This window comes from Dermacentor albipictus, chromosome 3 (genome assembly GCF_038994185.2).
Source record: "Dermacentor albipictus isolate Rhodes 1998 colony chromosome 3, USDA_Dalb.pri_finalv2, whole genome shotgun sequence".
NCBI lineage: Eukaryota > Metazoa > Arthropoda > Arachnida > Ixodida > Ixodidae > Dermacentor > Dermacentor albipictus.
This window is the reverse complement of record NC_091823.1, coordinates 67,383,964-67,396,000: the sequence shown is the minus strand read 5'-3', so window position 1 is coordinate 67,396,000 and position 12,037 is coordinate 67,383,964. Positions and strand designations below refer to the sequence as shown.

At 45.2% G+C, this 12,037-nt stretch overlaps 1 protein-coding gene across 12 annotated transcripts in view; it reads right to left on the bottom strand.

The window, feature by feature from the left end:
- The window catches only part of LOC135905513 (cell adhesion molecule Dscam1-like), a 910,071-nt gene that overhangs the window by 274,889 nt on the left and 623,145 nt on the right, over positions 1-12,037 (bottom strand). The window lies entirely within an intron of this gene.

Genomic DNA, 12,037 nt, shown 5'->3' with positions numbered 1-12,037 from the left:
TGAAAATTAATCTGCAGAAAACTAAAGTAATGTTTAACAGTCTCGGAAGAGAACATCAGTTTACGATAGGTAGCGAGGCACTAGAAGTGGTAAGGGAATACATCTACTTAGGGCAGGTAGTGACCACGGCTCCGGATCATGAGACTGAAATAACCAGAAGAATAAGAATGGGCTGGGGTGCGTTTGGCAGGCATTCTCAAATCATGAACAGCAGGTTGCCACTATGCCTCAAAAGGAAAGTGTATAACAGCTGTGTGTTACCAGTACTCACATATGGGGCAGAAACCTGGAGGCTTACGAAAAGGGTTCTGCTGAAATTGAGGACGACGGAACGAGCTATGGAAAGAAGAACGATCGGTGTAACGTTAAGGGATAAGAAAAGAGCAGATTGGGTGAGGCAACAAACGCGGGTAAATGACATCTTAGTTGAAATAAAGAAAAAGAAATGGACATGGGCCGGACATGTAATGAGGAGGGGAGATAACCGATGGTCATTAAGGGTTACGGACTGGATTCCAAGGGAAGGGAAGCGTAGCAGGGGGCGGCAGAAAGTTAGGTGGGCGGATGACATTAAGACGTTTGCAGGGACAACATGGCCACAATTAGTACATGACCGGGGTAGTTGGAGAAGTATGGGAGCGGCCTTTGCCCTGCAGTGGGCGTAACTAGGCTGATGATGATGATGATGATGATGATGATGATGATGATGATGATGATGATGATGATGAAATGACATTATTACGGTTTTATGAGCGTTAATGCGCATCTGCTACTCCATGCACCAGGTGCAAGATCTTGAAGGAATTCTGAAATAAGGCGTGACCACCAGGAGAAGAAATTACCTGCTATAGCACGCAGTCATCGGCATGAAAACGGACTTTTGACTTTTGATATTGTTAGGATCGTCATATATAAGTACTAAAATTAACAAGGGTCCCAGAACAGAGCCTTGTGGAACACCTGATGTTACATTTACAGTTGAGCACGAAGTGAAATTAAATGAAACGAATTGAGAGCGAGAGTTAAGAAAGCTAGCTATCCATTCGATCAGTCAAGGATTATTTAAAATTACGTTTAGCTTACTTAGTAGCTTGTTGTGTATAACCGTGTCGAAAGCTTTGGAAAGGTCTACAACTAACGCATGAATTTGATTGCCAATATCAAGATTTCTAGTAATTTCATGGGAAAATTCCCCAGTTGTGCTGTTGAGCTGAAAGCACGACGAAATCCATGTTGTATGTCAGAGAGAATTTTATTCGATTCAAGGTATTCTGTTATATGTTTGTGTATGACATGTTCTAGTAGCTTTCCGGAATTAGAGGTAAGCGATATAGGTATATAGTTAGAGAAAAATTGCTTTTCATCAGATTTATGCACAGGCAGGACCTTGGCTAGCTTCCAAGACTGGGGGGCCAAAGATTTATGTAAGTTGACCGCCAAATAACGTGAACACTAGAGAGAGTACCTGACTAGAAAGCTGTTAGGAATATTGTCAGGGCCAGTGCCCTTCTTTGTGTTTAAATTGAAAATCAAGTTGAGGATGCCGTTTTCACTGATTACCACATCGCCGATATAGAGCTCAGAATTAGTATTTGTGAACAGTGGGAGAGATTATTTGTCATGCGTGAACACCGATTGGAAGTAGACATTAAAAGCATTAGCTATATTTGAGGGGTATGAGAGCGTGAATTTTGCCCGTTAAATACCAGAATATGTTTTTTTTTGTAATCACTGTGTAAAGTATAACGAGAAAAATCACGGCAGCGACCGTCAAAGATAATTCTCAGAGTCAGTGGTATACACTTTTTATGTGACCCTGTTTGTTGCCTCGATGCCATCCCGCGCTTTATGGAAAATTTCATGCGCGCATTCTGATTAAACTCTCTTCTTTCAGCGACACCATTCAGGTTACGATACGGTATGGTTGTTTTGTGCTGAGTGATGAGTGGAGAACAGTGATGACCTGATAAAATCAGATATGAAACTCCCTGGTGCGTTATATGCGATGACTCGCATCCGCACCAGAAGAAAACCAGCAACCGAGCACAGTAACTTCGGGGTGGCTCGAACGACGACGAAGTTACTGTGCTCGGTTGCTGGTTTTCCTCTGGTGCTGCAGTTTTCTCTGTTCACATTATTTTCGTGCATCAGTAACAGGCAACGACGTTTGTGCTGAATCCGGAAGTCTTCTACTCTGCTGGGAGATCCTCCCCGCGGAGCTTGCCATGGAAGATATGGTCTTGGACGCGTCTGGCGGTCAGCATAGACCGCCTGCGGCTCGGAAGCGGCTCAGTTCGGCAGTAGGATCCGACGCTACTGATTCCGAGCTTTCTGACTCAAGATCGGAAGATTCGGATGGTTTCATACCTGTCAAACACCGCCGCCCACGACGGACGTCTCCGGCGTCGTCCTCAAGTGAAGGGACTATCATATACAGCACCATCAAGACTACGACCGTAGCTTTCATTCCCATCGACGCGATGGTAAGCCTGAATGCTATCTCTCGACAGAAACTTAATGATTTCTTCTTCAAACTTGCCCCTGGACTAATCCAAGAGGTTCGCGTGAACCCATGGAAAAATGTCATTGCCGTTGACACGACTGATGATAAGATGGTGCAAACACTACTTGGTTTGTCTGAAATCTGTGGGGTCCACACGCGTCCCTACATACCACAGGGTTCAAATATAGTGGCTGGTGTCGTATCTGATGTCGACTTGGATCTAAAGGACGACGTTTTTAAGAACATGATCGTTTGCACGCCACCATGCAAAATAATTAGCGTCCGCAGGCTGGGCACGTCAAAGTGCGTGAAGATACTTTTCGCCTCTGGAAAGCTGCCTAGTCATATAAAGGCTGGACTTGTGCGCTACCCTGTTCGACCTTTCATACCACGGCCTTTGCAATGCCATAAATGTTTCAAGATTGGTCATGTTCAGGGCTTTTGCACCAGAGATCTCGTCTGTGCCAAATGCGGTGGGAATCACCATGTAGATTCCTGTGAAAGTCAGGCATATCGGTGCCCTAACTGTAATGGTGAACATTTGGCAACGGATAAAGGATGTCCCTCATTGAAGAATGAACTAAAGGCACTAAAAGAGAAAGCCATAAAGAAGGCAGCAGGAGATGAGAGCTCCCGTCGCCGTAGTGCTGCCCCAGCGACTGGAAAAGCAGCGCGTTCAAAGAGTGACAAAGAAACAACACATCAGAAAGTAGGGGGGCGGACCTTGTGCCTCTCAGACACATGGCCAGCGCTTCCATCGAAACCGCCGGAACAAGTATCTACAAAGACTTCGACCACAGTGGATAGCACTGCAAACACAGTACCTAAACCGGTATCAGCCAACGACGATGTACAACTTGTCAATCTTCTGAAGATGCTTGTCAACGTCATCAGATCTCTAATCGCCGGTCGCCAGACACCAGCAGCGTCAGCAGCAGAGCAACTTTTGGAGGCACTCGTTCCTGTCCTCGACGGCCTTCGCTAGACGTTTTACCGGAAATAATTCTAACAGTTGTCAGCAGCCTCGCCCCTTTGTGCTGCAATGGAATGTCAGGTCGATGCAACCGCGGCACGCTGATTTAGCCCTTCGACTAGTCGCTATGAAGACTCCTCCGGACGTTATAGCGCTTCAGGAAACTAACGTAAGGAAAGACGAATATCGATTGCCAGGCTTCGTGGGTGCCCACAGTGACACTCGATGCGCGGAACCAGCTTGTGGCTCTTTCCAGTGTGTGGAGGCAGCGCATACGCGCAATGCTTCAAAAGCATCAGTGTACGTTCGTGCTGACTTGGACTTCGCGGTTATTGACACAGACGGCCTCTGTGACGATGAGTTTGAGTGTGTAGCTGTTACTGTGAGCCTCAGAGGTGTGTGTACGACGGTGGCAAGCATATACAACAGGCCTACACGTTCTTCCGATACCTCGCTACTTGAGGGCTTAATGTCTCGGTGTGGTGCATCGTTTGTGTTATGCGGATACTTTAATGCCCACCATCCACGATGGTGTAGCCGTCCCCAAGACAATCGTGGGGAAGAGATTAACGAGTTCATTATCAAGAACGATCTCCAAATACTGAATGACGGTTCACCTACATTTATTGGTAGAGGAAAGGAGCATTCCACTATAGACCTTGCGATAACAACGAGAGATGTGTGCTTAGCCTGGTCATGTGAACCCGACCCGTGGGGCTCAGATCACCTACCCATTTGGTTAACACCAACACATACTGCGGGTCGCCAGGATGCCGTTTATACGGATACTAACTGGGACAAGTTCCGACAGCTCATCTCAGAGGCACCATCTCAAGACAGCCTATTTAAATTTATGAGTGAGTGCTTACAAAAAGCTACAGTACAACGAAGACGGAATATCGGCAAACCAAACCCCGATCTAAAGCTTTTGCGGCTCCGCGCATGTCGACGGCGCGCTTATAGATGGGCACAGCGCTCTAAACGACGCACCGACTGGACTATATACAATCGCCTTGATGCAGCCATACGGCGGCATACAAAACAGCTTCGTCGCAAGAGCTGGGAAGCTTTGTGTAGTTCGTTGCATACTGGAAGTGGTTTTGGAAATGTATGGCGCATACTGAAGGCTCTCCGCACTCCTGAAATCTGCAAGAATCCAACGGCTACATTGAGCATAGCGACTGGCCAGTCACCAAAGGTAATAGCAGAGGCATTTGCAGACATTTTCGTCTCTCCTGCATCCAGAGACACTACAATTAGCGATATTCTTTCTTTGACAACTCACAGCACCGTAACCGCTTCTTACAGTCCAGCTTGCCAGATGGACGAGGCAGATTTCACTCTTGAGGAGCTGCGACACGCGCTAAGCCTCTCCAAACGCCGCACTGCTCCAGGCGCAGATGGTGTGACGTACCAAGCATTGCGGAACGTTGATAAGATTTTCCATGACCGTATATTGGACGAGTACAATGAAGTATGGAGAACCGGTGTAATCCCTGCTGAGTGGAAATCGTCCGTTGTAATACCAATTTTAAAGCCCGGGCGTCCGGCAAGACACCTCAAGTCCTACCGACCAATATCCCTAACTTCAAACATCGTCAAGTTAATGGAGCGAATGGTCTTGTTTCGCTTAGATGTCAGGCTAGAGGAGCTGAATTTTTTCCCTGATGTCATGAGTGGCTTTCGTCGCCGCCGTTCGGCTCTGGACAGCATATCAGACCTCGTCTCGGCACTCGAATTTGCTAAAGAAAACAAGCATTCCGCCTACATGCTCTTCCTAGACATACATCAAGCTTTCGATTCAGTTCCGCATAAGGCGATTATTTTCGCACTTGCAACCGCGGGAATTTCGGGTCGTCTACTCCAGTTTGTGCATAATTTTCTATCGGAGCGCCGCATGAAAGTGCGTGTCGGAGGAGTAACCAGTGAATACCGAAATGTGAAGTGCGGTGTTCCACAGGGCAGCGTATTATCGCCGCTTTTGTTTAACGCGGTACTCGCCGCGCTTCCAAGTCGTTTGCCTCGAGACACTGACTTCCCTGTGAGCATAGCTGTCTACGCAGATGACATTGCTCTGTGGACAAGCGGCCCTTCGCACCTTGGTCCGCGGCTTCGTGCAAGCTTGCAAAGAGCTCTCAACGGTACTTCGGAGTACTTGGGTGAAGTTGGCCTGCTCATATCACCTGCTAAGTCGGCTGCAATAGCACATCACCCTAAACAACGCGCTCGTCGAACAATGAGCCGACTGTATCTTGACGAAACGCCTATAAACTGGGTGCGACAACACCGTTATTTGGGGTTAATTGTGGATGATCGCATCTCTTGGCGCCCTGCCGTTAAATCAGTACGACGCAAATTGCACTCCCTTCTTAAGTATGTGGCCGCCTTGACTGCTCGAGGTGCTGGTTGCGACCAAACAACGGCTCTTCAGGTGTACCAGTAATCTGTAGTCTCAGGCATACTGTACGCATTACCACTTTTGAACATACCACCTAGTTTGATGGCCCAACTGGAGCGAGATCATCGCGTTGCCCTTCGACTAATGCTTGGCTTACCTCGTGAGGCGCAGTCTATTGCATTACTTACTGAAGCGCATCAGTTACCCCTGAGGCTGCAAGCAGATCAGAGAGCTCTATATCATATTGAGCGTCTGCACCGCGCATCGAATGGTCAAGCGCTCCTTGATCGTCTGATTCACCGCCCATTATCTCGCATGGGAAAAATGGCGGCATTATTTATGGATATCACTACCATTTCTGATCATGCTGCTTCAGATACGTCTCCGCCTCCAAAAAGTATCACGACACATGTATTCCCCATTTTCCTCACAATCCCTGGCATGCACAAGAAGTCTGATATGGCTGTTTCGGCAATATTCCAATTGGCTCAATCACACTTGTTCGAAAAGTTTCCAGATCATCTTCAAGTTTTCACAGATGCATCTGTATACAACGACGGTCAAGGCGCCTCTGCAGCTTTTTACTGCCCTTCAACTCAAGTACGACGTATCTTTCAGATACCTCATCCAACTTCGTCAACAACTGCGGAACTAGCAGCGAATAATGTTTGCATTGAAATACGTGCTAGAGGAGTTAATTACATCGAAGGTCGTCATCTTTACGGACTCTCGTGCTGCCCTTAGCAGGTTACAACGCAGTGAGCTTGATTGTCCACTTGTGCGCAGTATTAATGACTCTGCGAGCAAAATTACATCACGTGGGGTATCTCTCGTTGCTCAATGGATGCCTTCACGCGTAGGAATCACCGGAAATGAAGAGGCTGATCGGCTCGCTTCAAATTGCGTTCATAACAACTGTGACTGCCCAGAAATTTTGTGCAAGCTTGATGACGCTCGTCTGCTGATTCGTCGCCACCTACTCAAGCAGCATCCAGATCAGCGCGTCGCAAATGGAACGTTCCCACCCCGTGTTCGTGGTCGAGGCTTGCCTCGTCGCGCTAGAGCACAACTGCTCAAGCTAAGGGTTGGTTGCGTGAACGGGCACGAACGTTTATACAGACAAGGGCGTGCGGAAAGTCCATTGTGTACGTCTTGTGGCTGCTACGAGACACTTCAGCACCTTATACTTGAGTGTCCCGCTTTCAGTGCGCAGCGCATGTCGCTAGTGAGAAACTATCATCTCCTTGGCTTGCGGTGTGCGACACTCGAGGAATGTTTATACCCCAGTGGCTGTGCATCTAAACGTGATCAGGCCCATCGCGCCCTACTAACCTTTATAGAAGTAACTAACTTAGGTTCACGTTTGTAGCATGAACATTGAACATTGAACATTCTGTAGTAGCGTGACCTTCAGTGACCGGCCCTACTGTGTGTGATCTGTACTGTGTTCTAAGACTTCTTCCTTCGAAGATGGGAGGTGGCGGGTTCAAACACCTTATAGTGTATATTGTGAACCGACTAACGGTGAAACGGTGATTACGTGCAGCTTTACTTGGCGTCTCATCGTGGAGAACACAATTAGCCGCATAGCGAACTAGCCATAGATCTGGTTGATAATTGTGGAGGCTGTTCGACGCGGCGTCACTTTAATTCCGGATGCTGAGTTCTACTTCAGTCTTTAGATTTGTCCTGTTGCAGTGTCCTGTTGCTCTCCTTTCCTCTTTCCGTTTTCCTCCCCTCCTTCCTATCCTCTATTTCTGTGTTGCTGTCACCTCCCTTCAGAAGAGTAGGCAGGCGTTGTGCCCCTTCCGGTGGCAGTTGCCAGCCTGCCCCTCGCTTTCCCTTTCCTAATACCTGTGTATATGTGTATATGTGTTCAAAACAAATAATAATAATAATAATCCGTGGTTCTCACACCAAGCATGCGCTGACGAGGCGCAAACCTCAGGACTCTTGGTGATGTCATGCCGCGCGCTACTGCTGTCGCCTGCGTCAACCAATTAAATGCATCCCAATCAGATTTCACGCTTCATGCATGCAGAAGTGCTCTAACATTAGGCGAAAATCTTTCGGCCAGAAATTCGTCTAAAAAGTTGTTAATTTACACTATAGATTGTTAAACTGTCTGCTCAGACTAAACTGTGAACGCTAACTTCAAACTTTCAAGCATTTTTTAAAGCGATTAGATAAACCAACCAAATCAAATCATAATTTCTCTCAATGCCCGACTCTTACTTTATGATGGTTCTGTGTATGCTTAAATTACGCATTCAGAGAAGATATATTCCGACAGTGTACAATATTCAGCGATTAAAACGCTATACTTGGAGCTCATGACTGCCTGCACATTTACTCTAGAGGAGAGCATTGGGGAAATCATGCTGATGCATTGCAGTATAACGTTGAAAGCGAGTGCCCTTGTGACGGCACTACGACAGTATTTGGCCCCTGACCGATCAACCAGTGCTTAATGGTGGCGCAAAAGTCGCCTACCTTCACGCAGCCCGATTATCGCGTTCTAAACGCTGGGCACTGTACGTAGACAAATAAAGATGGTAGCGGGGGTGTAATCCCGTTTTTTATTTTTTAGTATTGATGCAAGAACAACGACCAACCATGGTGCTAAACTTAACGTATATCGCACGCCTTATTTTTCAACCATGATCACTTCTTTGTGTTACCAATACTGAATAGAAGAACTGATGAAGGGTGACGCCGTATGATACTCCCTTAAGAGTTTTATTTTTTATGTGTTAGAGAGAGATACGTAGAAATGAGATAGGAAAGATAGGTAGTTTAACCGGAAGAGAGCCGTTTGGTCTTCTATCTTCCACTGGGAGGAGGGTAAAATAAAGACGGAAAGAACAGCGAAGAAAAAAAAAGGAAAGGCTGGGAGAAAGCAGAAAAGAAAGAGTATGGAATACAGGCGTATCAGTATCTCTTAAGAGATTATTCGAGTGCAGGAACTTCAATACCGCCGTCAACAAAATATGGTGTGGCGACCACGCATCTAGAGCAGTAATTGTGGTACCCAGCGGCCGCCTGTATGTACTGTAGCAAGGACAGCGGCAACAAAAAAAAAAAAAGAAAAAAGAAGGCTGGTTTCTTTGCTGCCTTCTAAAGTCAACGAAACAGTGTACGTCATTCCAGAAGCAGATAACTTTGTGAAAGCTACGCCAAGACACAGTCGGCAAAGTATTGTCTCGGTTTGGGAAACCTAAAATGAGGGATGCAGTCCATGAGGCGGTTCAAGGCGTTGCAGACAGCGTGCTGGGATCGTAGTGCGTTTCATAAGGACTGTGCGGCATCATTCGGCAGCACGCGAAGTTTAGATGCGGCATCTGTTCCAGACAGGGGGGTTCCCGTACACCATCTTTGTGAGCAGATTGAGCCGTTTTCATCAACATGCACGTTGTCCATTATACCACAATGGCTTAGAAGCTACTGAAACGTGACCCTGTGTCCATGCACGAGGACGTGATGAAAGAGTTCTCGAGTTTCTAAAAGTAGTTGTTCATATGCTCCACGGCACAGAGCGGATGGCAAAGATGTAGAACAGACTTAGAATTAAAGCGCACGCTTTAAAACGCGCAATATGCTTTAGCGCAGCCTCAATTTAACTTTGTGATAAAGAGTCTGTTCTTGACAATCACTTGTAATATTTATTGAATAGGCTTTAACTGTTACTAAGCTTTCTTATGACCTTCTTTCTTTACCTGTGATGACTGTGCATGATTCTATGTTTCATTTATTAAAAAAGACTTGTTGAAAGCAGGAAACGCTTGTGTTGGCATCCACATAGATATGACCTTGTTTACTTATCGCTTTTTTTTTTCGCTGTAACATATAACCAACTGGCACAGTTTACGATCCTCCTGGTGATATTCAAATCGCACAGCGATTCTTTGGAGTTTCTCTACAAGATCCGCATAATGTCTTATGGAGATATTTATTGCTTTCTTTTAAACTCGACGCTTCAATTGATAATGGCCCCTAAAAAGTAAGGATGGAAAACGCTTTCTTTGCGACACCATTAATGCCTAACCTTCTCCAATGTTGAGCTCGAAGTAGTGCACGACTAACCCCCTCAGCGATGTAAATTTAGAAAGAGCCGGAAGCCATTCTTTTTGAAACTGAGCCCACTCTGGACCGTCTTCCACAAGAAAAAGTCATCAATCACAAAGAAATATTAATTATGCTTCTCAGCGCACTAGGAATTGTTCTCGAGAAAAGAACGTGCGCACAGAAAATACCCCCAGCAAGATTGCATGCCATGGCACGCGACACCATTAATTTTTGGTGTCAAGAATCATGTCAGTGTTTGTAATGTGGGACCGGTGTCTTTTGTATAGGTAGTTTTCTGAAAAATGTATATGTTACTCTAACGCCTGCGGGCTCTAGCTCCACAGCTCTTCCCTGGGGTTCAATCCATGTGGGAAGGGACATTACTGTGTCGGATATAATTGCTCGTCAAAGTTTATGAAATAATAATAGGAATGAGTCTTTGCTCATGCTCGCCTTATCATTTCTGCCCACCGTAGAATAATGAAAGGTTGTCTTATTTGTTTGGCCTAACTTGCTCTCACAATGGTCGTCTTATCAAATTCAGATACGCGTATGCTAGTTTATATCGAAGCTTTTTCTTTCTTTTTTTTTCTTTTCTGACGACCTAGAGAAGCAACACTTTTGTTTACAGGCATTTTTTTAAGCATGACATTGTTTTAAATAGGCAATGCGGCTACGTGAGAAGTTCTCGTGGTCAAGAAAAAAAGAAGTTCACAGCACGAAGCATACGAGAAATGTTACTTCTGTGGATAACTGAGCTATGCATATGATTTTCTTAATGTTAAATTCTACGGTTGCGAATTTAGATTATTTCCTTCGCTAATTTCGAAAGCAAACTTTTGCGCTTGAATATACGCTTTAGTACGCTTCACTTAGAATATGCCGAGAATAAACTTCGAGATGGGCTCTCAAACGCATGGCGTTACTTTTGCTGTGTGTGAAGCCTACCACGCGGTAATTTATTTCATTTCCCTATTTTCTTGCCTCTTTTCCTACCGTTAAGATATAGAACCCTTTATCTCTGGTGGAATCATTTCCGGTGAGTACATGATGCAATATTTTTAGCCATTACTAAAAGGTACTTGTTGACGGCACCACAATAGTATACCTGTGTGTCGTTTGCACCACTCGTGTAATCTATCAGGAGATATGTATCATATGCAGTAAACGTGAGTTTCTAGGTACCCGCATGCGCTGAAATGCAGAGAAGTAGTTTGAAAAACTTCTTCGGCGTCTAGGTTCACGTGCCGTTGATGAAATGATTAATTGGAAGATTTCCTGAATTAGTTTTCAACGAGATCTTAACGCAGGCCATGCTAAAATGATAACAGGATCCCCGCGAACATTTACAGTTATCGCAATGCTTGCCAAATCGCGTCAATAAAGTCATGGTATTTTAGCACCAGGCGTTCAATATGAAGGTGAGTTTCTGAATAAAGCAGCGTTGTTGCTAGCGTGAGTAGGTTGCAGGGTTACACGGCTAGCAATAATGTTACGCGTAAATCAAGATTAGTTCACTCCACTCTCAAGAATGGTTAATTCAACCCCATGTAAGCTAGCGATTAGGATAGAATAGCCAGCACCATTTGCAGTGTGTCCTTGCACGCGTTTATCGCTCTACCTGTAAGTTATTCATTATAGCTTGATCGTTGAGTGTAAGCGTGAGCAGTATTCTGTGGTCAATCTATGTTAATGCGAAAAAAGCTTTTTTTTTTTATTCTCAAAGATAAGTTAAAGGCACCTCGCAGTAGTTCAGAAATCCACTTTAATTTGTGAAATTATTTTTGACTCTGAAGCATTCATTTAGGCATCTCGAATAATTGTTTACAAATGCAGAAACACATTTGTTTCATGCAGATAATCCAATAGAAAATGGTAGCATCCATACTTGATTATCGTGGTACCTCCAGGAACTGTTTGTTTTCTATGGCACGTATTTTGAAAAAGTAGTCAATGTGTCCCTCAAAAAAGCTTAAGTGGGTTGAAAGTGGTGATGCAGACTTGGGGCGTACCTCAGCTGACTTTCCTAAAAATATGGATGTATTGTATAAACCAGTCAGCTCACACTTAAGGCTGAAGCTTGTATATATATATTTTG